The 24,653-nt window shown below is 40.6% G+C and overlaps 1 long non-coding RNA gene across 1 annotated transcript; it reads left to right on the forward strand.

The window, feature by feature from the left end:
• The first annotated feature begins 7,331 nt into the window (after positions 1–7,331).
• LOC138774060 (uncharacterized) lies at positions 7,332–7,950 on the forward strand. The gene is made up of 3 exons (XR_011360245.1): positions 7,332–7,441; positions 7,545–7,609; positions 7,882–7,950. It is a non-coding gene; the product is annotated as an uncharacterized lncRNA (long non-coding RNA).
• Positions 7,951–24,653: the final 16,703 nt, after the last annotated feature.

Here is a 24,653-nt window from a genome sequence, read left to right on the forward strand (position 1 = left end):
TTAGAGATTGTTCACACTCCGAAAAGAGGCCGAGATCGCCAGAGAGTGTTGCTACAAAGAGAAGTTGTGTGGATCGCACAGACTGGAGCATTGGGTCCCCTTGGATTGAATGATCGTAACGATCTATCTGTATTTGTGTAATTGTATGTAGTTTGCAGTATTTGAGTTTTGGTGTACTGTCACTTTAATTGCACTTAGTATGTTGTTGTCATGTGTATCCGTGGGGAAGGGGTGGGTATTTACCCCACGCAGAACCACGTCATTACGTAATACGAGGCCAGTTGAAGCGCGGAAAGCGTGAAACGGCCGTAGCCTCTGTGGAACACACTCAGAATGTTATTGCCTTGCCTGTGAGCTGATGTACAGCGTATACCCCGAATAAATCGCACTGGTTGGTGAGTTGCCGCTTCCTTCTTCGTTTCTTCATTATACATAAAATGGATTACATTAATGAATGCACGAATCCAGCACCCATAACCCTAGTGTTCTATACCCTACCCAAAGTACAAAATAGACATAACAACCCACCAGACGCACCCATAGACCACACATTTTAAAAATGACAAATATGGGGCCTGGGGTTATCCGGATTGCTACACTACACACCCATCTCCAATAACTCCACTCCTCAAGACAACAGCAAAGTACCCTTTGTACACACCTTCCGCCAGTTTATGAATACAATTTTCTACTCCATGCGCCAATACTGGCCCCTACTACGAAAAACATATTCCCAAACCAAGGAATTCCATAAGCCCTTTTTACCCTGTACCAAACGCCCCCAAAATCTAAGGGACCATCTGTCTCACCTGTGCTCAATGCAACTAACAACTCAGATTTCAATTACTGGAACATGTTACACTTGCCCGCAGTGGTGGGAACCATCTGTCCACGCTGATGAAAAGTGAAGCGTATAGGATACATTTGTTGCAGACCTTAGAACCTATGGGTATGAACTGAGAATATGAAGTGATTTTTTTTTTTTTATAAATGTTTACAACAGTTCTTTGCAAGAATGACATGTATGTTTAAACTTTTTATTAGAGATGACATGTATGTTTCCACCTATTAGGATTCTGCATGCATGCTCACATTTGCTTTTGTGATGGACTGCACTGACAAGATTTCCCCTATTTCTTTTAGTTCAGATAGCAGGGATTACATAGTCCTTTTCCGTTCCATTCATCTATCCATCCATCTACCTCCCTCCCTCCCTCCCTTTTCTTCTTCTTTTCCTCTCTACCTCTGCCTGTCTGTTCTCCCCTCTCCCCACTACCTCCTTACTGCACATGCAGCCATAGATCTGCCCCAGAGGCTTTCTCCAAAGCAGTGTTTACATAACACTCAATTCTGCACACACTTGGCAGCTGAGCCCACCCACACCCTCCTCCCTCCCTCCTTCTCAATCCCACACAGAGCTCCCAGCGCAGGGGACTTCCCTGTCACAGCGCACACTGCATGGGCAAGGCATATACAGTCACCACATCACTTTCTTCAATGATCTACAGTACAGCCAAAGCAGGTATCCTCCATTACTTACTGCTCAGACTTCCATAGCAACTGCCCTTAGCCTGCTCCCACCTTATATTATAGTATTAACTACACTATGGCATACAACACCTGTGCATGTGGCATCAGCTACCTTTGAGTCTGCCCCTACCCTACTTCACCATAACTTGGCTTACTTTATAACATATTACAATAACCCACTACGTGTGATAAACATTACCTCAAACCTGCTCTCACCCTTACCTTTCACCTTTTGCATTAATCCTCTTTCTAATTTTTTAATGCTTAATATTCATTGATGAGTGCCTATGTTCATGTATACAGAATCTGATGAAGGTTCTCTTGACCAAAACGTCATATGTATATGTAATAGCTTGATTGCTTTTCCAAATAAATGTCACAAGCAACTTTATACTGTGCTTATTACCTCTTTCTTTATAAATTCTAGGAAGTAGGGATGAATAAATAACAATAAAGTCTTCCTTAGAGGTCCTGGAACTTGAATGAAAACACTTTCATTCCTATAACAAGTATCTATGAGAGAGCAATTGTGCCAGTGAAGACCTAGAACTCAAATACAATATCCATGCCAAGCATGATGAACATCTGTAAAGGATCCAATGTGGGTGAACAAAAAAAAATATAAATTTGATTTAAAGTTTAGTTTCACTAATTTTATTCCAGTTTATTTCAAAGTTAATTTGAATTTACAATACAATATAGTTTGTTTTAAAATGAAACCTTTTAAATATGGAGCCTAAAAAAAGATTAATCTAAAAATAGTTCTTGGCCCTCTCCTTAGAGGGGATGTGTAATTGATGTGGCTACTGTCAACTGGTAGACATTTTAGTATACATAAAATAATACAAAAGTATGCAGATATAAAACATCAGTTTAGCCAAGACAGATAGTCTGTGGCTTATTTTAAAGAAGAACCCTTTGTTTGTTTGTTTGCTTGTTTTTTTAATACAGAGAACCCAACTATGTTTCTGGCCTCGGATTGTCACCAATACGCTCAATTTGGTGCAATTTATAGAAGAACCCTTTAATGTTTTGTATACAGAGAACAAAACTATCTTACTGGTCTATGGCTTTTCACAATAAGGAGAATTGCGGTTCAATTGAAGGAAGATCCCTCTGTTTATTTTAATACAGAGAACCAAATTATGTAACTGACCTTCATCTGTTAACAATGAGTGCAATTGTGGTTCAATTTAACCCCTTCACAACCAAGGACATAACTGCACGTCCTTAGTCGGGTAAGGGAGTTCAGAGCAGGGCCGCGTGGCGACCCCACTCTGAACTTCCACAATCCTGGGTGCTATTAATAGCCCGGGACTGTGGCTATTAGCAGGCCGCACCCGCTAATGAGCCGTTTTGATGCAGCTGTCATGGCTGACAGCTGCATATAAACTGCCATTTGTGCCCCATCCCTGGTATCTAGTTGGCAGATCTTTAATTTTTATGTAAAAATTAAGTCTGTCATTACAAAGTACAATTAGTGGTGCAAAAAATAAGGGTTCATGTGGTCCTGTAGGTGAAAAAAAGGAAGTGCTACTGAGTTCTAAACGCGAGGAGGAAAAAAACAAAAGCGCAAAAACGAAAATTTGAACGGTCCTGAAGGGATTAAAGAAGAACCCCATTTTTATATGCACTGTCCAAAGCTATGTCATTGGCCTCTTACCCTTTTCAATTAGCCCAGTTATGGTATTTCTTATGCAGTATATACCTTTAATACACTAGAGAAGACTTTGCCCCCTCCTCCTGTTTTAATGACGTTCTGACAGGTACCAACTCCTCAACACAGACAATCCCACTTTTTAGCACACTTGTTCAGGCCTTTCTATCCCTGTCTGCAATCAGCAACCTTTCCATATTTAAGTACAGAGGTCTGATTCTGTGGACGCTTTTCACCTCTCCTTATGTCCCACTGACGTTCTGAGCTATCAGCCCCTCAGCACAGAACACCCCACTGTTTTGCCCTGAAAGGGGCAGGTATTCAAGTTTTACAGCCTACCTTGCATTGCCAGGGCAACAGTGACATGTGCGTTCGTGCACAAACTGGAACTTGCTAGTTTGAGTTTGCTTATCCACTTATCATCCATGGCACTTCTATATACCAACTAAAGCAAAAAGCTGTATTCCAAACAGAGAACTCAAAAGTGTCAAACCAACTGCAATAAAACTCAGATTATCAGTCTTGTCTCCAGTTCTGTGACACTCCTCCATGGCCTCCTATAAGTTCCTGATTTCTGTCCAGGTTTGTCCGAACCTTGAATAAAATGCACTAAAACAGCTAAATGAAGGCAGCTACAATAGTGGGAGTGTAGGTGCTCTTTTGTCTCAAAAAACACATTCTTGCTGAAGATGTAACGTGACCAGTGATTGACAGGGTTAAATTAAGTCAGCAGCAGTTGATAATTGAAATACAATCACAGTTATTATGCTGCCAGACACAAGGGTTTAATGAAAGCAGCAGTGTTCAATCACTGAGGTACAATCACAGTTATACTGCCAAAAGATGGTTTGATTCAAGGATTGAGGATGTGACCTGACAGGTAAATCAAAGGGTCAAAATCACCCAGGAGATCTGTGGACAGCAGTAGACACTGTGAATGGACACACAAAGTAACTCTCTACCTAATAAAGCTTCTATAGCTTTGCCTCTTCCTGACTTTTTTTTAACGATTCTCCTTTTTTTCTCTGACTCTCCTTTTTCTCCCTTCTTTTTTTCTCCCTCACTTTTCCTTTTTTCTCCTTCACTTTTCCTTTTTTCTTCCTCACTTCTTTTTTTTTTCTTTGACTCTCCCTTTTTCTCCCTGCCTCTACTTATCTCTCTGTCTTTCTCTATCAATACCTTAAAAGTGTGTGTTTTCTGTACACTGTACAGAAGCAGAATGGCTAGCTGATGGCTTGCTCCTGTATATACATGGATGGGGGAAGTGTGAATGTTGCATGGTGGTGGCTTGCAGCCGATTTGCCAACTGCAAGGGATTATGGTTAATCCTTTGCACCCTATTATTCACAATACTGTACCCCGACCACAATTTTGGACGAATTTCAGTTTGAATGTTCGAAAATTTTTCTGCAAAGTTCGAAACTTATCTAAACTCTTAGGCAAAGGAATGCCCAACTGGTAGCACTCCACAACTGCCTTAAAGTTCTGTGTTGTATTTCCAAACTTTAAGCGATATCACTCTTTGAACTATGGATCCTTTCAGAGTACAAATCACGACTTAATAAAGTTTTAAAGCTTCAATCTTAAAAAAAAGTGCAAGCTTTGGCTAAAATACAAAGAAACAAAATAGGACAATATGTAAACAAACAAAAGGACTCTAAAACAAAAGGGTAAAATAATACGAGAGATTTAAAGGGGTAGTGCGGCGCTAAACATTTATTCACAAAATTAAGAAGGAAAGTGTGGGAATTCAAGGACTACATGGACTAAACCTGGCACCTGGATTTATGACCCACTACATGGACACACTCCACAGATAAGACTCAACTGACCAAGAATCTTGGACTTCCAAATAAGCTTTAATTTACAACAAGTCCTTTTTATTGCCCTGGCTTATCTATGTGATGTATTTACCCCCTAATCCCCCACCCCCTTATTCACAGCTGTCTCTCTTTCTTGCTTGTAACATCCCTATAATGTTGTGCTGTTTCTGTAAGTTATTCATTTGTGAACTTGTCTGACGAAGGGATCTTGTGAATCCCGAAAGCTCACAGCTCTAAAAATTTTTCTTGGCCAATAAAGGTATCACTCCTAAAATACTTTGATTACAAGTATCTACCACGATATGGATTCACAAAATAACACACATTACAAAGTTATACAACTTTGTAATGTGTTTTATGTAAGTGAATGGCCCCCTTCCCCATGTTCCCCTCACCCTGGAAGTGTGGTGCATTATACTCACCGCATTACTGTCGACCCCCGGCCACCATCTTGGGACAATGACGACATCTTCGGGAGGCCGGCTGAACCGCTCCAGCCGTCCCTAATGCCGGCCCCGCTCTGCCGCGTCATCAGCTGCTCAGCCGCGATTGGCTGAGCACAGTTATGCTCAGCCAATCGTGGTAACTGTGTAGTGATAAGAGGGGAAAGTACCAATGGTTCATTATAGAGAATGGCAAAAATGTCCAGTTTGGACAAACAGATGTTTAACATTTCTAAAAAACCTTGCCTACTGTGTCAAACATTACACTCTTTACTACTTGACATAATGCCTTGTGGTCCCTTCAACCTCCAATGGTGCATACTGCAATATAAGTTCTTATACAGTTTGGTCCTATTTTAGTCTTTTGGTGACGCTATCTATATAACAAAAATGAAGGTCTGTTCGTCTGTCTGTGTGCCCTCTATAGATTTCTGAATGCCCGAATCGTTTGTCCCCAAATCTGGCAAGCAGATACATTGGGTGCCCAGGAAGGTTAGAGTGAAGGTCCCATCCTTGCCAGATGTACAGGAGAGGATGGGCTAAGAGAGACGGTCCAATGGAAATGGATGGGAGAATCTTCACACTGCACAAACATAATTAGAGCTGCAGCTCTTGCCAGAAATGCACAGGTGGGGGAATTAGCCTCAACTGGTGCTATAGAGACATGAATGTGCAGGTGTACAGCCCCCCCCCCCATTTATACACAACAGGTATCAGGATCTCTCCTAACTATACACTACCAGGTATACAGAACCCCAAACTATATACTACAAGTATACAAGAACCTTCTAACAGGTATGCAGGACCTCCCTAACTATATAATAGAGGTATAAAGAACATGCCCCCCCACCCCCCACTATACAATATAGGTATACAGGACCCCAAACTATACACAACAGGCATACAGGACCCCTAAACTATACAGTACAGGTATAGAGGACCCCCTAACCCCAACTATTTAATACTGGTATACAGGACCCCCAACTATACAGTACAGGTATACGGGACCCCCCAAACTATATGCTACAGTTATACAGTGCCCACCGCAATACGCTACAGATATAGCCCCCCTATCTATACACTACAAGTATACAGGACCACCCTCCCAACTTAATACAGGTATACAGACTCCAAGCCCCACACACTCACACACACATACTCTACAGTACAGGTATACAGAATTCCCCCCTCCAACTATACACTACAGGTATACAGGACCCCCACCCCCCTCCGAGACACACAATATACAATAGAGGTGTACAAGACCCCCCCCCCCCCCAACTATACACTACAGGTATACATAAATTTCACTGATTGAGTTGGATAAAACAATATATTATTAACAATTACAGTTTCCTGTTAAGCATCATTTGCAATGACAGTAAACAAGGCCCATAACTGCAGGTGGTGGCAGAAATATGGATTCTGATTCTGGATTAATGCCTTTTTAGTTTGACTGTTAGGTATTTTGAATGTTAAAAGTTTTTAGTTTAATTGTAATGTGGGCAAGTTCCAATTTACCTAAACAGTGCAGAACTGTTGAGGTACTGTATATCCTGACAATTTCCCCATAAACAAAAAGAAAAGAGTATATATATATATATATATATATATATATATATATATATATATATATATTAGAAATATACATGGATTTAATCTATACATAGGTTCAAAGTAATATCTTATTACTTATCTTTAAGCTCTAAGTGCCGGTGTGAAAAACAAATATTTTTTTTGTAAATAAGGATTAAGGAAGTCTGGATACTTTTAGAGATTCATGATAAAACAGTTATAACTTTGTTCCTAAACTAATGTCAACAATGGCATTTAGGTCAACATCACCAAAACTTACTATATAAATGAAGTGACTTCACTCAGTGCAAGTTATCTGTGGTTGGTACCTTAAGGAGAAACCTGAAAACCAATTACTGCAACTATGAAGATCGCCATCTTCTTCCTGATTGTGTGTTTAAGCAGCTGCTTTGGTAAGATATCTCTCCTATTATACGCTGAAGTATATGCATAGTATGGGTACTAGTGTATGCCTATGGCATCATAATTATATCATGATTTTTTTGTTCCCCCCAGTTGCTGGCCATCATCAACCTGGTCATGTCAGTGTGGGCCTACAGTCATGCCCTGGAACAATTTCAGTAAGAATACAGACTTTTTGTTGTTTGTAACTTGCTAATGCTTAATATGAAATCCCTAAACTTTCTGTTTTACAAATTATAAGCTAATAATAACGGATTATTACATTTCTTTAGTTACTTAATATGAAATGCTTACAGAAACAATATAGAAATGTGGACATTTTATAAAGACAGCTAAAGATAATTCATGGATAAAGAAATCTAAGGGCCCGCTATAAAATGGTAGCGAATTCATCTTTGTACTAAAGATACATATGTTTGTTTTCTTTCAGCTCCCTCAAGGTCAAATTTTGGCAACAATGGTTGTTATACTAATATACAAATATGAACAACTGAAGGTATACTAAATTCAGCTCTTTATTATTTAACTGTACATTAATTGTAGGTTAGTTGAAGTTTCCACTCTCTCAGCCAGTATTGCATACTATATATCTATCTATTCCATATCTTTTTCTTTAATAGAAATCATACTGGAATTATGTTAAAGTGGATTTATTTATACACTGTTGTACAACTTTGGAATATAAATAAAAGTTATAGTTAAAACCATTCCATGGTGTTCTGTACATCTCATCTAGGTTTTACAGCTACAATATGCTTCTTATTCATTATTTCTCTACCTATTCTAGGTAAAAGGCATGCAGAATTCACCTGAAAAGATATGTCTCCTGGATATCACCTTCTCAATTGTGGTAAAGTAAATCTACACTTTCAACATACAAGTCCATGTAGACAAAGCACAAAGCTTCATATACCTGTAGTCCAAATAAGATTTGTTTCACTTTATATATAAGTATGTATATAAGCTGAGCAAATCAAATAGTCAATATTAAAATCAGAGTTTCAGTTTGCTTCGAAACTGCCAGAGGGTACTATTACATGTAACATTTTTTTAATGTGTTCAAAAACTTATTCTGAGTTCTTCATGTAATTACAGTATCATTTAACAAAGCTAAAATAATTATGTCCAGGGCCGCCCACAGGTGTTCAGAGCGGGGCCGCGCGGCGGCCCCACTCTGAACCGCCGCTGTCTCGGGTGCTGCATGTAGCCCGGGACCGCTGCTATTAGCGAGCACGGTCCAATCGCCATGCCCGCTAATGAGATAATCAGATGCAGCTGTCAAAGATGACAGCTGCATCCGATTACCTGATGCAGCTGTTCCCAGGTGTCTAGTGGCGGAGATTGACCCCCCCCCCCCAAGATGTTGTCCCGGAGGAGCAATCACTGTGTCTTGTCCTGGCCGGGGTCTGCGCCGTAATGGCGCTGATCCCGGCTCGGCATTCGTTTGCTTCCGGCTGCTTCCGGAATCTCATCGATGCAGCATAGATCAAAATGAGAGATCAGTGTACTTATACTAGAAGTCCCCCAGGGGGGCTTCTAATATAAGTGTAAATGTAAAAAAAAAGTGTTATTATTAATAAAAAGCCCCATCCCCTAATAAAAGTGTGAATCACCCCCCTTTTCCCATGTTATAAAAATAAATAAATAAACAAACATATTTGGTATCGCCGCGTGCATAATCACCCAAACTATTAATCAATCACCTTCCCGATCTCGTACGGTAAACGGCATAAGCGCAAAAAAAATCCCAAAATGCAAAATTGCGCATTTTTGGTCGCATCAAATCCAGAAAAATTGTAATAAAAAGCGATTAAAAAGTCGCATATGCGCAATCAAGGTACCGATAGAAAGAACACATTATGGAGCAAAAAATGACACCCCATAGACCAAAGGATAAAAGCGCTATATGCCTGGGAATGGAGCGATTTTAAGGAACATATATTTGTTAACAATGGTTTGAATTTTTTTGCAAGGCATCATACAATATAAAGGTTATACATGTTACATATCGTTGTAATCGTAATGACTTGAGGAACATATATAAGATGTCAGTTTTACCCCAGGGCGAATGGCGTAAAGAAATACCCTCCAAATAAAAGACATGCGTTTTTTGTTTTTTTTTCAATTTCCCCACACATTCAATTTTTCTCTGGTTTTGCAGTATACTTTATAAAAAACGTAGCCTGTCATTGCAAAGTACAATTAGTGGCGCAAAAAATAAGGGCTCATGTGGGTTTCTAGGTGAAAAAATGCATGTGCTATGGCCTTTTAAGCACAAGTAAGAAAAAACGAAAATGCAAAAATTTAAATTGGCCTGGTCCTCAAAGGGTTAATTTTTTTTTTCCAATATATTGCAAAAATGTTATAGTTATGAGTTATAGCTTCCTGTCAGTTACAGCACTATGTACTATGCTTCATACAGTATTTCTAGCTTTTTTTGTATAATACCATAGAATGGTCAACAAGTTCAGCTTGCATAAGATCATTAGAATATAAGATCTTTGAGACTTGGCAGCTAAATGTGCCCATACATAATAACCCCTTTATACAGAATGCCTTACATGTATGACAGATATGCAGTGATATGTCACATATTACCATACATGTACAGCATTCAACTCAGCTGTCATGCCATGAAATCATATGACTACAGCAAAGAAATCCCTTGTTTTCGGTAGAGCACAGCTATTGCCCGCTATTTTTGGGTTACTGAGCTACAGTCCTTGTCTATAGTTATTGCAATTTGTCCATTTCTACGATTAGACCAATCTTAATGTGTGGGTGGCCGTTCACCCACTAACTCAGTTTTATGAGAGAAGTTATTGGAGTCACAATTATTGCAGAATACCATTTCTTGCTGTCTTTTTCATCCTTTTACTGGAACAGATGAGAAGCCTCCTTGTATACGTCCTAGGCTAACCATTCAAGCACGTCCCAGTAATAGTAACTCTGGGTGGTTCAAATTTTATGCCCCAAGGGTGAGATTTATCAAACATGGTGTAAAGTGAAACTGGCTCAGTTGCCCCTAGCAACCAATCAGATTCCACCTTTCATTTTCAAAAGAGTCTGTGAGGAATGAAAAGTGGAATCTGATTGGTTGCTAGGGGCAACTAAGCCAGTTTTACTTTACACTATGTTTGAAAAATCTCCCCTATGTGCCTAATTTTTCTTTGAAGAGTTGATCAACTTTTAATCCTAAGAACTCATAACCCAGAAAACTGACATATACACAAGTCATCATGGCCAACCCAAATTCCTATAATGCTTCCTATTAGTGGTCTCAAACCAATGCAGTGGAATTGGAAATAATTTCTTACTCTTTTAACAATTATAGGGATAATTAAAAGCCCACAATGTGGCCATACTGCAGCAATGATATTATTTGTCACAGTCTATTTGACTGTATTGTGATTCCAGGGGCTTAGATTGAGGTTCTGATAAAACTTAGACATTATACCAACAATGTCCATTGGCCACTCCAATGTCATAATAGCTTTAGTTATATGAAATTTGGCCTATTTTACTAATTTTCAGAAAAGTGAACCACCGGTAAAAATGTCAGTCAGTTAATCACTTGCGCATTCAAGAGTAGTTTCCACTTATGCCAATCAATGGGATAGTTATGGGGTAAAAATTTACAAATCACGTGAAATTACTTGCATAACTAAGCACATTTCAAACTTATTAGCACGTAAGATATATGAAAATTGAGGCTTGGTTATTTAGGCAAAAATTTGGCTTCAATTACAATAAAAGGAATACATTTTATATATCCCCTCAGTCTTTTTGCTTGCTGAGAAATAAGTCTTTTTGGTTGATTAAAAAAAAATACATATTTACACATTTAATAAATTAATTTATTAAAAATCTTTTACATATTAGCCAGCCAGTCAATGATTGGGGCAGGGCGTTGCTCCAGTCACTGATTGGCTGAGCGGCCAGGCCATCAGCCAGGACAGACAATTATTCCCCGAGTTGTGACGTCATCCGCTCACCGCAGGCACGGGGAGAGGTATGTTGCTCCCCCCTGCAGGCTGACGGCTTATAGAATACGCCAGACTTCTCCTTTAAAACGTTGTTGCTTTCTAAATTTAGATAATAGACTAAATGGGTTGTGTGAAATAAATATAACTGGTTTATATAAGAAGCAAAACAAGGATGAATTAGAAATGTTTCCATCCCTAAATAGGATCTATTAGGACTTTCTGCAAATGATAATTTTCTGTAGACAGTGCTAGAAATGTGTTACTCTTTATGTCATTCACTAAAGTATTCCTCTTCTGTTGTAGAAACTTGTGGCTGGTTACAAGCAATGCAATATCGACATTATTATTAAAGAAGTGGTATAGTATTGTTTCATGCTACACTGTGAGACAATTTGTGTTATGGATCTGCAAAGTATGTTAAAGTGGACTAACACACTTGCTTTTGTCTTCTTAAACTGGGTTTCCCTTTGCACTGGTCAAAATTAACAGATTATGTAACATGTTTTAAGTACTCTGCTATCTATGCAGCATTATTGGTCCCTATAGGATAATCATTGTTATCCACATATTAAAATGCATGTTTAGAGCCATTATATAGTTTTGCGTGGCTAAAAATGATTTAAAAAAAAACAAAAAACAGATGTAATTGTAAATTATACCAAGTTTTTTTGCAGTAATTTCTTTTTTATTTTTATTTTTTTTTATTTAAATTTTTATTAAATTTTTACAAAATTTCAACAAGGCCTACAGTTGGCCTGAACAATAAAGATTACATTAAAGAAAGAATGATGAAAAAAAAAAAAAAAAGTATAATTCTCTTTTATTTTTCTAATCTAATAGAACTCTATCAATTAGAGATGAGCAAATTGCTCATCCAAAGTGATGCGCTTCCCTTCATTGATTGTCCGCTCATCAAGCCGACGGCCTTTCATCACTGCTCCGTTCCCTGCCGCTCAACTTCGAGTGCTGGGGAAAACTGGATCCAATCCTGGGAAACTGGGGGGGGCAGAAAACGGAGAAGCAAATATATGTTTTTCAGGTTCGCAGAATAAATGAGGACTATGTTGGATTCATTTGTCTTAGTTTAAGTAGTAGTAGAGCTGTCTGATAGATGGTGTCTATTAGTAAGCAAAGGCAGTATGTTGGGTAGTACTAACCCCCTGTTATTTCCCCCTTTCTCAGTGTCCACCACCACCAGGGGTAATGGGGGAGTCAGGTTCCTTTAGGCCACAGAACTTCAGACATGAGGATTGGAACCCAAGACATTAGCAGGATACTAGGCTGGGAAGACCGAAAATATGAGGCTCTTCCCACCCTGGTAATACTAGACTACTGTTGCTTGGTTTGTATCTAGCTGGGTATCATAAAGCAGGTTACCCCATGTTTCTTTCCATCACAACAGCCTTGATTGATAGGTCTCTCCCTGTTGAGGTGTGTATAGAGAGATATCAGTCAAGGCCCCTGGGGAAGACAGAAGTGACTGATAACTGCTCCATGACTCATGGTTTAGCTATCATAAAAGTGATAACAGAATTTCATTCATGTGTTTTTATTGTGCAAAATCAGTAGAACATAAAAAACAACAAATACATTTTGTAGTTATTCTCTGTACTAATAAACAGAATAATGTTAACATGTCATTTAGGGCCTGTTCACACTAAAAGTGGGGGAATTTCAAGCAGAGCCCACTCTGATGACGCCACTTAAAATTCAGCCTGTTATATTGATTGAATGAGATGCCTCATGCGCCTCCGCTCTCCGCCACTCTCTGCCCAAAGAATTGACACGTCAGTTCTTTGAGCAGAGAGGAAACGCACAAGGCATCACATTTAATCAATCTAACAGGTTGAATTTTAAGCGGCGTAGGCTCCGCTTGAAATTCCGCCACTGTTACTCAGTGTGAGCAGGCCCTTAGGCTGTGTTCACACAACGTAAGTTTTATATTAATCATGGCTGTTGTTGCCGCAACAATGGCTGTGATTTATACGAAACTTACGTTGTATTGCAGTCAATGGAATCCCTGACGGAGTGTATACACATAGTATACCCTCTGGTCGGGATCCCTAGCGGCCGCAACAAAAACTTCATTAAATAGTGGCCACAAAACCCTGACAGGTAAAACAATGGAGACTGCAGCTCCGGCCACACTCTCTATTGTGTTCAATGGTGAATTGGGATGTGGGCGCACACGGATACGCCCACATCCCAATTCAACAGAAATTAAGGTCATCCGGCCGGTACTGCAGTACCAGCCTGGATGATCTTCACTGACACCGGCGAATCTATGGCACAGCCAGGTCAGAGAATGGCTGGTGTCTTACACAGTGTGAACCCGGCCTTATACTGTAAGAACAAAACACCCAAAACAGCAGAATTTTATTTTCATCTTTCACAAAAGAACAGATTTGTGTTCAAACTATTATATGCATCCCAACATGGGACCATTATAAACATGATTTTTGCAACAAAAAAAGATAAAACATAATAACTCCTCATACAGCTACTGTGATAAAAAAAAATAAATTAAAAAAAAGTAGGATGAAAAATGAAAACCTAAAGACCAAAGTGTATTATTTTCATTTTCTATAGTTGGATTGCCTAGATGTTGACCTTGAGACTAAAGCAGTATTCAGAGAAGCTATTCAGGTAATATGGTTCTACACCTAATTTCTTTTTACACTTTATGGCCACAACCATACAATGTCTTTTTTGCCCATTTGACTGCCAAAACATAAAATTATGTTGAAATAAGGGCTGTTTTTTGGATGCGAAATGATGGCTGTCCAAAAAAATCAGATATAACTGAATCAGATTGCTATTTGTGATTGTCAAATCTGTTTAATGGGTATTTTCTATCATTCTAGTATTGTAAGTGATGTATCATCCTAGTATTGCTCTTGAATAAGGCTACGTTCACATCAGCGTTTGACCATCTGGCACCATTCCATCTACCTTTTCCGTTTTGGAGTAAGCAAAACGGAAACTGTCGGATCCGTTAAAATCCCCATAGATTCCCATGCTATTTTAGTGTGCTCCGTTTGCCCTAATTGTGCTCCGTTTGCATGCAATCCGTTCAAGATCCATTTTTTTGAATGGAGGAAAAAATAGTGTTTGCAGTATTTTTCTTTCTGTTTAAAAAAAACGGATCACAAATGGAAAGTGCACTTCCGTTTTTTTTTACATTGTAGTTAATGATGACGGATCTAAAACGGAAGGTATTTCCGTTCACATCCGTTTGTTTTCATCCGTTTTTGCACTGAGCATGCGCAGAAACAGCAAGAAACCAAAACAGAAAAATAAACGGATAGGAAAACGGATGCTGACTGATGCAAACGGATGCAAACTGATGTACAAAAGTCATTTTTTTTAAGCCAAAACACAAACGGACCATTAAAAAAAGATGAACATTTTGCAATCAGTTTGCATCAGTCTGCTCATCAGTTTATGCTCATCGGTTTAATTAATATGGGCGGATCCGTTAGAAACAAAGAAAAACGCTAGTGTGGCTGAGCCCTAACTAGTTGTAGAGATGACCTTTCTGTAGATTGTTTCTGTTATGGTCTATGGCATGTCTTCAATCATTAATGCATCAACTGTATGGGTATATGCCCACTACGGAATCGGCATAGAGACTTCAAGCTGATTCCACCGTGCAGCCTCCGCTTGAAGTTCCCCCTGTCCCATAGACTCACTGATATTTTCTGGTTAATTCCGCCATCCGCCCAAAGAATTGACATGACATTCTCATAGTGGGAACATACCCAATGATTATAAATTCACAATAGCCATATAAATCACATATTTCCAAATAATATTTTTGCTTATGTGTATATCATATGGTATACTAATAAAATATTTGCATTTATTACAGAGGGATCAACCTGAGCTAGCTGTGACATTTAATGCAGATATGAGTGTACTTATTCGGGCCGTATGTTGTGCAGCGGTAACTTCTATATATTTTTCTTCTGTTCTGTATTTAAAATTAGCTATACGTATAGTTTTTCTTAGCTTTAGAGTGTCAGGAGCAAGTCTCTGCAGCTGTTAGCATAGTTACATTTTATATCTTTAGGTTACAAACCCACTTGCCGGATCTGCAGCGAGTCCCCTTGCTGCGTTTTTGCAGCGAGATTCGCTGCAGATCCTGGCCCTATACTTTCAATAGCAGAGAAACTCGCAGCAGGGATGTACATCCCTGCTGCGATTTTGTCTGCAGCCCGCCCCATTAACCCCCCGGCCGCCGGACATTATACATTACCCGGTCCCCGTTCCTGCTTGCTTCGGGGCTCCCGGTGTCTTCACGGCCCGCCCGGCCAATCAGTGCGCTGCGGCAGGGCAGCGCACTGATTGGCCAGGCGGAACGTGCCGGGAGCCGCTGAAGCAAGCAGGAGCCGGGATCAGGTAATGTATATCGCCCCCAGCCCTGCAGCCCCTGGCCGCATGATCGCCCCTGGCCGCACGATTGCCCCAAGCCCCGCAGCTCCCGGCCGCACGATCGCCCGCAGCCCCCGGCCGCACGATCGCCCCCAGCCCCGCAGCCCCCGGCCGCACGATCGCCCCCAGCCCTGCAGCCCCCGGCCGCACGATCGCCCCCAGCCCCGCAGCCCCCGGCCGCACAATCGCCCCCAGCCCGCAGCCCCCGGCCGCTCGATCGCCCCGCAGCCCCCAGCCGCACGATCGCCTGCAGCCCTGCAGCCCCCGACCGCACGATCGCCCCCAGCGGGGGGCTGCGGGGCTGGGGGCTGCGGGCGATCATGCGGCCGGGGGCTGCGGGCAGGATATACATTACCTGATCCCGGCTCCTGCTTGCTTCAGCGGCTCCCGGCACGTTCCGCCCGGACAATCAGTGCACTGCCCCGCAGCAGCGCACTGATTGGCCGGGCGGGCCGTGAAGACACCGGGAGCCCCGAAGCAAGCAGGAACGGGGACCGGGTAATGTATAATGTCCGACGGCCGGGGGGTTAATGGGGCGGGCTGCAGACAAAATCGCAGCAGGGATATACATCCCTGCTGCGAGTTTCTCTGCTATTGAAAGTATAGGGCCGGGATCTGCAGCGAGTCTCCCTGCAAAAACGCAGCAAGGAGACTCGCTGCAGATCCGGCAAGTGGGTTTGTAACCTTATCACAGAATTTAAATTTGATATAACTGGTTATGTACGTAAAAGTTATACTTCCATAGCCATAATGAACCAGGATGAGTTTTTGCTAAAATGATTAATCTTTTAGGCTATGTTAACACTACGTAAAATAACGGCCGTTATTTTCAATGGCCTTTATTTTGAGGCCAAAACAACGGCCGTAGAATTACGAACGTACGGGCTCTGGCTATGTTCACACTATGTATGTGTGCGGCTGTATTTTTTATGCGGCTGGAAATGTGCGGCTGAAACTACGGCCGTGGGAAAAAATAGACATGCGGCTGAAAACATACGGTCATTTACTTGGAAATCTGGTTCAACTAAAAATAACAAATAAAATCTTTAGAAAGTGATGCAAACACCTTTGGATGCATCTGGGAAAGCAGGGAAACAGTTTACATGAATTGCTATTACCGGGGTTTGCGATCCTCTGCACTAATGCCGATGCCTCTCATGGTTAATATATTGAATTAATAAAACACATTTTCGTTGTAATAAAGTTCCTTTCATTGTTCAATAATTAAATTTAAACGAATCCATCATTTTGCAATTAAATATACTGTTAAAATAAATATATATATATATATATATATATATATATATATAAATAAATGTATATTTATATATATATTTATTTTTTGAAAGTATATTTAATTGCACAATGATGGATTCGTTTAAATTAAATTATTGAACAACGAAACTGATTTTATTAAAACGAAAATGTGTTTTATTAATTAAATATTAATTAGTACAGGAAGCTCCAGTAAGCCGTTAATTCATATTGCCGGCAATAGAGCATTCTGTACTAATCATCACTTTACTTTAATTAAAACATCAAATGTTTCTTCTAATTATGTTATCACAATAGCATTATTAGAAGAAACATTTAGAATTATATGTGCACTTAGCTGATTAGCTGATCGGCTCAGCACACATATAATTAGCGGGTCCGCAGCACAGTGACTTCATTGTGCTGCGGACCAGCGAAGAGGACACATCGGGGTGAGTATAGAGCTCTCCCCACCCCCTCCCCAGCACTGCACCCCTCCCAGTAAGGAAGGGGGGTCACTTAACCCCTTCCTTGCTGGGATGGGTGCAGTCTGACATCAGTCTGGCCCCCAAGGGGTTAAGGGGGATAAAATACATCCTCCCTTAACCCCTTGGGGGCCAGACTGTAAGCAGCGATCTGTAAAGATGCTGCATACTGTAAGGAGCACAACACCGCTCACAATGATGGGTGTTGTGCTCCTGTTTGTGTGTTTTTTGTGTGTTTCTCCCTTTTTGTTTTTCAGATATCGGTATCCTGTGGATTACGTCGGATTCCGTGGACTACGTCGATGACCAGCGGTTGTTTTGTGTTTGTTTTTTTTAAAACTGGTCAATAAGGTGTGTGGGGGTGTTTTAATTTGAATAAAAAAATTTTTTCACTTGTGTGTTGTCTTTATTTCTTTACTTTATAGACTTAGTAGTGGAAGCCGTCTAATAGACGGAATCCATTACTAAGTCGGGGCCTAGTGTTAGCCGGTATAAAATGGCTAACGCTAACCCCCCATTATTACCCCAGTACCCAATGCCACCAGGGGTACTGGGAAGAGCCGGGTGCCAGTGGTCCCGGAGCGTCAAAATTGGCGCTCCTGGACCGGGCGGCAGCAGGCTGGTAAGATTTAGGCTGGGGAGGGCCTAAACCAATGGCTCTTCCCACCCTGGTGTTACCAGGCTGCTGTTGTTTGGTTTTTAACCCGGCTGGTTATAAAAATAGGGGGGACCCTATGCGGTTTTTTTTAATTTATTTATTTAAAAAAAAAACATTTGATGTTTTAATTAAAGTAAAGTGATGATTAGTACAGAATGCTCTATTGCCGGCAATATGAATTAACGGCTTACTGGAGCTTCCTGTACTAATTAATATTTAATTAATAAAACACATTTTCGTTGTAATAAAATCAGTTTCGTTGTTCAATAATTTAATTTAAACGAATCTATACTTGTGCAATTAAATATACTGTCAAAAAATATATATATATATAAATATACATTTATTTATATATATATATATATATATATATATATATATTTATTTATTTTAGCAGTATATTTAATTGCACAATGATGGATCCGTTAGAATTAAATTATTGAACAACGAAAGGGACTTTATTACAAAGAAAATGTGTTTCATTAATTTATATTTATGAACTATTAGAGGCATTGGCATTCGGCATCATTGCCGGCTATTTTTGAAGTACTACGTACGGACCGCCTGTCAATCCATGGCCGCATTTCCAGCCGCAAACAATGGTCTTGTTCATTTTTTACGGGTCCGTTTACGATAGGGCCGTAGATTCATACATAGTGTGCACTGTGCAGCCGTATATCGTATACCAGCGTACGCATGAACCGGAAAAATCCGGCCGATGATTTACCGCCCGCAATGCAGCCGCACAGATACATAGTGTGAACCTAGCCTAATTGTGAAAGTACGGTCGTTGTTTAATTTTGATTCCTAGCATGTTTATAAACGGGATAAAACAGGTCATTTACTTTAAATACTGCGCCCAGCCCGAGAAACCACTCAGAAATTTTTATACATCAAAATCAAGTTTAATTCGGCAGATATAAGTTTTACGTTCGCGGCCGCATTGAAATCCACGGCCGTTGTTGCAGTATTACCGGGCGAAAATAATTCACATGTTCATTTTTCAAGGGGCCGTATAAACAACGGCCATTATCTGATACGTAGTGTGAATTCAATGGCCGTAGTTACATTGCATTGCAGTCATTATAGGGAACCTCAAAACAACAGCCGTAGTTTTGCAGCGCGGACAACGGCCGTTATTTTACGTAGTGTGAACATAGCCTTAGGCTGCGTTCACACATTAAAGTTTCTTTGCATAACTGCAATCATTACATTGCAGTACTGCGATCATTTCTGTGAAGACGCTGCAGTACAATACTGCAATGAAACCGCAATGTGTGTGAACACAACCTGAAGGCAAAAATCTAAGATACCTAATTTTAGTAGATAGATAGATAGATAGATAGATAGATAGATAGATAGATAGATAGATAGTAGATAGAACAAGTAGAAAACCAAGTATCCTTCAAATCGAGGAGGAATGAAAAATAAATAAAATAAATCAGCTAGTAAATATTCATAGAATATTTGATTTTCATTTCTGTCTTTCAGGATAAGCTTATTTCTGCTGATGGCCTTAATTTTGCTAACATAATAAGTGGAATACTTTCTAATGTGGTAATTGCATTTTACATTACACTCCTAATGATTTAAACTATAGATAATATCATTTATGATTTAGGCTCACACACCGTATATGTTCATAAAACCACGGCCGTTGTATAGCTGCCGTGATTTATACGAAAATATACGTGCATTGCTGCCTAGGAATCCCAGTCAAAGCATATACACATAGCAAACACTCGGGCCGGGATCTCTCGGGGCACTGCAAACAACTGACATGTCAGTTTTCTGTGGCCGCTATTAATTAAGTAGTGGCCACAGAAAACCATGTCAGTGCACGCAATAAAGCGAGCGGATCTAGCAGTGGAGACTTCTGCTAGATGCGCGCCCGCATCAGAATTCTGCGGCCGAAAAGATCATCCGGGATGATCTTTTCAGAGACCGCCCTTTCTGTGACCCGGCCGGGTCACGGAACGGCCGGTCTCATACGCTGTGTGAACATGGCTTAAGGCTACATTCACATGTTCAGTGTTTTTTCAGGACCAAAAATTGTGTCTGCACTTATCCACAATCTTCGTTAGCAATCCGCAAAAAAATTGTCGGTAATCCATGCATCTATAATCCGTTTTATTTGGATCAACATCAGGGGCGTAGCTATATATATACTCAGTGATGTGGCAAAAAAAAAAAATCTCTTGTGGCCAGAGGCAGAATCCTGTGTGCAGCCACAACAGTGACTGGCAGAGCAGAAAGCCAATGTCTGCTTGTTCTGTCCATCCACTCTATTTAACTATAACAGCGTATTTGGAGCCTCATGGTTACAGGACAGACTACCTTCTGCTTAACCCCTTATTTACTGAAGTGTATAAGTGATCCAGTGTTCTTTTACATGCTGCAACACAAAAAAGGGTTGATACAGAAGACAATTAGCTCTCTGCTTCACTACTCCTGCACTGATAACCCCTGATCTCTTCAGAAGCTCAGAGAACAAAGGACAGAGGTTATCAGAGCAGTGAAGCAGAGAGCTAACCTTGTTGAGCTTATTAACCCTTTTTTGTGTTGCAGCATGTAAGAGAACACTGGGTCACTTACACACTGCAGTACATAAGGGGTTAAGCAAAAGGACACAGGAGGCTCTTATCTTCCCTGTGAATCCCCAGGCCGCCTCCCACCACAGACCCCATAGCAACTGCCTTCCCTGCCTCTAGGGTAGCTACGCCACTGATCAACATGAATGTTAAGGAAACATCCCTAAAAATTACGGATCCACGGATCCCATCTACTGCAATGGAAGAATTTGTGCCGCAATTATGGTCCGTACTAGAGCATGTCAGTAATTTATGCAGATGCAGATTTTGTGGATTGTAGTTTTGTAAAATCACGGACAGTGTGTATGGATTGAAACAGATCTTTTTATTTATTTATTTAGTTGGGTCATGCTTTGTGAACCCAGCCTTAGACTAGTATAGCTATAAACAACCATAATATTGATGGTAGATGTGTGAATAATTCAAAAACAAAGAGACAATAACAGTATATGTAGGAAATTAATCTCAGGAATGACTTATTACCTCGCTGTATGGAAGGCAGAATTAATTTTAAAGAGGATGTACAATCAGGTACATCCTCATTAATCTGATAGATCCACCGATAAATCGGTGCTGTCATGGGGAAGCCGGTGCCGCAGTCCGTTTTTCAAACTGCGGTCTGGTTCCCGAGTATGGCGCCAATCTATCCACGGGTACTGGGCTGGTGCTGAAGCACCTTAGAATTAATGGAGCCGTGTCATAGAGGGGAGGGAATTCCCTCCCACTGGGAGTGGGCCGGCCCGCCTCCCGTGCTTCAGCCCCGGCCCGATACCCGTGAATAGAACGGCGCCGTACACGCGGCACCAGCTTCCCCGTGACAGCGCCAATCAGATTAAAGATAATGTACCTAATGGTACATCCTCTTTAACTATTGATGGCAGATCTCATTGCTAAAGAAGGTTAGTACAGTTTACAGTCTGTCTTCGTAAAAGGGATTGGCCACTTTATAGTAAAATTGCTCAGTGTACAGTATTAGTAATTGTACTCACAGTATATACTGGCAGCAGCTTCCTGTGTATCTCATAGAGCTAAAATCAGACTCCCCTTCTCCAAGCTGGGCTGCCCTGCTCTGTGTTGAGCCTGTCCATAAGATGGCCAACATGGAGGTGTATGTGACCATGCCACGCCCCCCCCCCCCCCAGTGTCCACCACTGAGCCTGTATTTACCAATGGAGAACACTGGGGGACGTTGCATGGTCACATGCTTCTCCATGTCGGCCATCTTATGGACAGACTCACCACGGTCAGCACAGCCTGGAGGAGGGAAGTCTGATGTTAGCTCACAGGGAGCTGCTGTCGGTATATACAGTGAGTACACTTACTTATACTGTACACTATTATAAAGAGGCCAACCCATTTAACAATACTTTTCTGCATTTATTTTCTACTGTATAATTTTAGGATATATTTTTTGAGAGAAAAAAGTGCTTAGCAGACATATTACAATAACAAATATATATAAATAAATATACAAAAAGGAAAAGTCCAGCACCAAAATGGCAAATCCCATAAAGCTTAGTCTTTATTGTAATTCTTCATATCAGGTACAGTGAATAAAAAAGTTTACGCGTTTCAACGCTTCTCGCGCCTTGTTCACAACTTGGTTTAAGTTGTGAACAAGGCACGAGAAGCGTTGAAACGCGTAAACTTTTTTATTCACTGTACCTGATGTGAAGAATTACAATAAAGACTAAGCTTTATGGGATTTGCCATTTTGGTGCTGGACTTTTCCTTTTTGTATGCTGTGACCCTGGCTCCGGGTCTTACCGTGCACCAAGGGCAATACCACGGCAGGTGAGCTGGCCTACAACAGACTGTTTGCATATAAATAAATATATATCTCTTTCTTTGTTCTTATTTTACAGGTTGGCTTACTCGGCCCACTTCTGACAGTAGTTACAAACACTCTTGGCTCGGCCCTTAATGTAGTTTTTAGCATTGTTGATGATGCTGGTAGATTAGTTTTTACTGTCACTAATTTAGCTACTGGTCTTGTTGGTAATCTTGTACATGGTTTAACTGGAGGCAGTTCAAACGGTGGACTTCTTAATGTAGTTCTTGGAAGTGGTACAGGTGCACTTCTTAACAAAATTCTTGGAGGCGTTTTGGGTTGACTTCTTTAATTCATCCTTCCCCTGATTTCAGGTAAAATCTTTTTCTTTAATACTTCATTTTCCTCCTACTTCATCTAAAATCAAATAACTGGTGTTTTGAACTATAAATAATAAAAAATTTGCAGACATACTAGAGCATTATTCAATATAATTTTTATCGGTAGTCAAAATGAGACACTAAACATCTGGGCACACAACAGGGCGGCCGTCAAAAAGATGGATGTCTTTTAATAAATAATGGCCACAAATAATGTTCATAAACATTATTTTCGTCCATTACTATAAAATAACGGCCATCATTAAAAAAACAACACCAACGCCTCGCTTAAAAATACATTGTGGGAACTTAGCCTTAAAGGGAACCTGTCACCCCCCGTGCCGGGGTGACAGGCTCCCGACCCCCCGTTAGAGCTCCATATACTCACCTAATCCCGCCGGGTCCCGCTTCTGGAGGTGGTCGGGTGACGGAGATCTCAGCCGCTGCAGCCCGGCGCGCGCGCTGAGAGATGAGTCCAACACCCATAGAGAATGACAGGAGAGTCCAGCGCTCCGTCATTCTCTATGGGTGTTGGACTCATCTCTCAGCGCGCGCCGGGCTGCAGCGGCTGAGATCTCCGTCACCCGACCGGATCCAGAAGCGGGACCCGGCGGGATTAGGTGAGTATATGGGGCTCTAACGGGGGGTCGGGAGCCTGTCACCCCGGCACGGGGGGTGACAGGTTCCCTTTAAGGTATAGGTGCCATTATATAGGTATTTATTATAAGCATGTGCATGTGTTGTGTGAATGATTATGCACTAAATAGGAAAAACTTTTCCCAAGAAGTGATGTATACATTCCAAACTGTAGTTCATAGCCCAGTTAATGCAATTTAGACCCTAGTATATTTTCTAACAAATCTAATGGAGCTTTTGTTATTCACTTCATATTGGTAATGGCAATTTATACAGCTATTTTATATATATATATATATATATATATATATATATATATATATATACATATATATATACATATATATATATATATATATATATATATATATACTGTATATATATACTGTATATATATTCATGTAGGGCCACTGGTAAATAGTAAATTGGGTAGTATGTACTGTACACGCTACACTAAATGTGCACGCAGTTAATTTACCCCTTTAAGAGCATGGTAAGCTTTGTAGGGAAGGCATTAAGAATGAATAATATGACTATAAGGCAGCATAAAAATGTGACCCCCAAGTATTTTTTGGAGGTATATGGTTCAAATTGACATTACACCAAAAATTTTGCCCCTGAAATTTCAATTGACTGCTTATTTTATGAACCTCATGACTTGCAATTCTACTGGTTTTGTGACATATCTAGTAGATACAGTACAGGTAAGCAGCACAGGAACGTAGTCAATGTGTCAGCATCTTGGTGCAAGCCTTACGGGGCCTAATCCAAGGTTTAAAAAAAAAAACATCCAAGATAAAGGCAGTACTCTAGCTATTTAATACATTTTGACCCACAACGTGCAATATTTGCAGGTTGAGGCTATGTTCACACAATGTAAGTTCCGTGGGAATCACGGTCGTTATTGATTCCCATGGAACATACCTAGTACTGCCTTCTGAGGGAATCCTGGCGGGAGTGTATACACATAGTATACACTCCGGCCTCGATACCTATCGGTGCCGTAA

Source organism: Dendropsophus ebraccatus, chromosome 1 (assembly GCF_027789765.1).
Source record: "Dendropsophus ebraccatus isolate aDenEbr1 chromosome 1, aDenEbr1.pat, whole genome shotgun sequence".
In the NCBI taxonomy this organism is placed as follows: domain Eukaryota; kingdom Metazoa; phylum Chordata; class Amphibia; order Anura; family Hylidae; genus Dendropsophus; species Dendropsophus ebraccatus.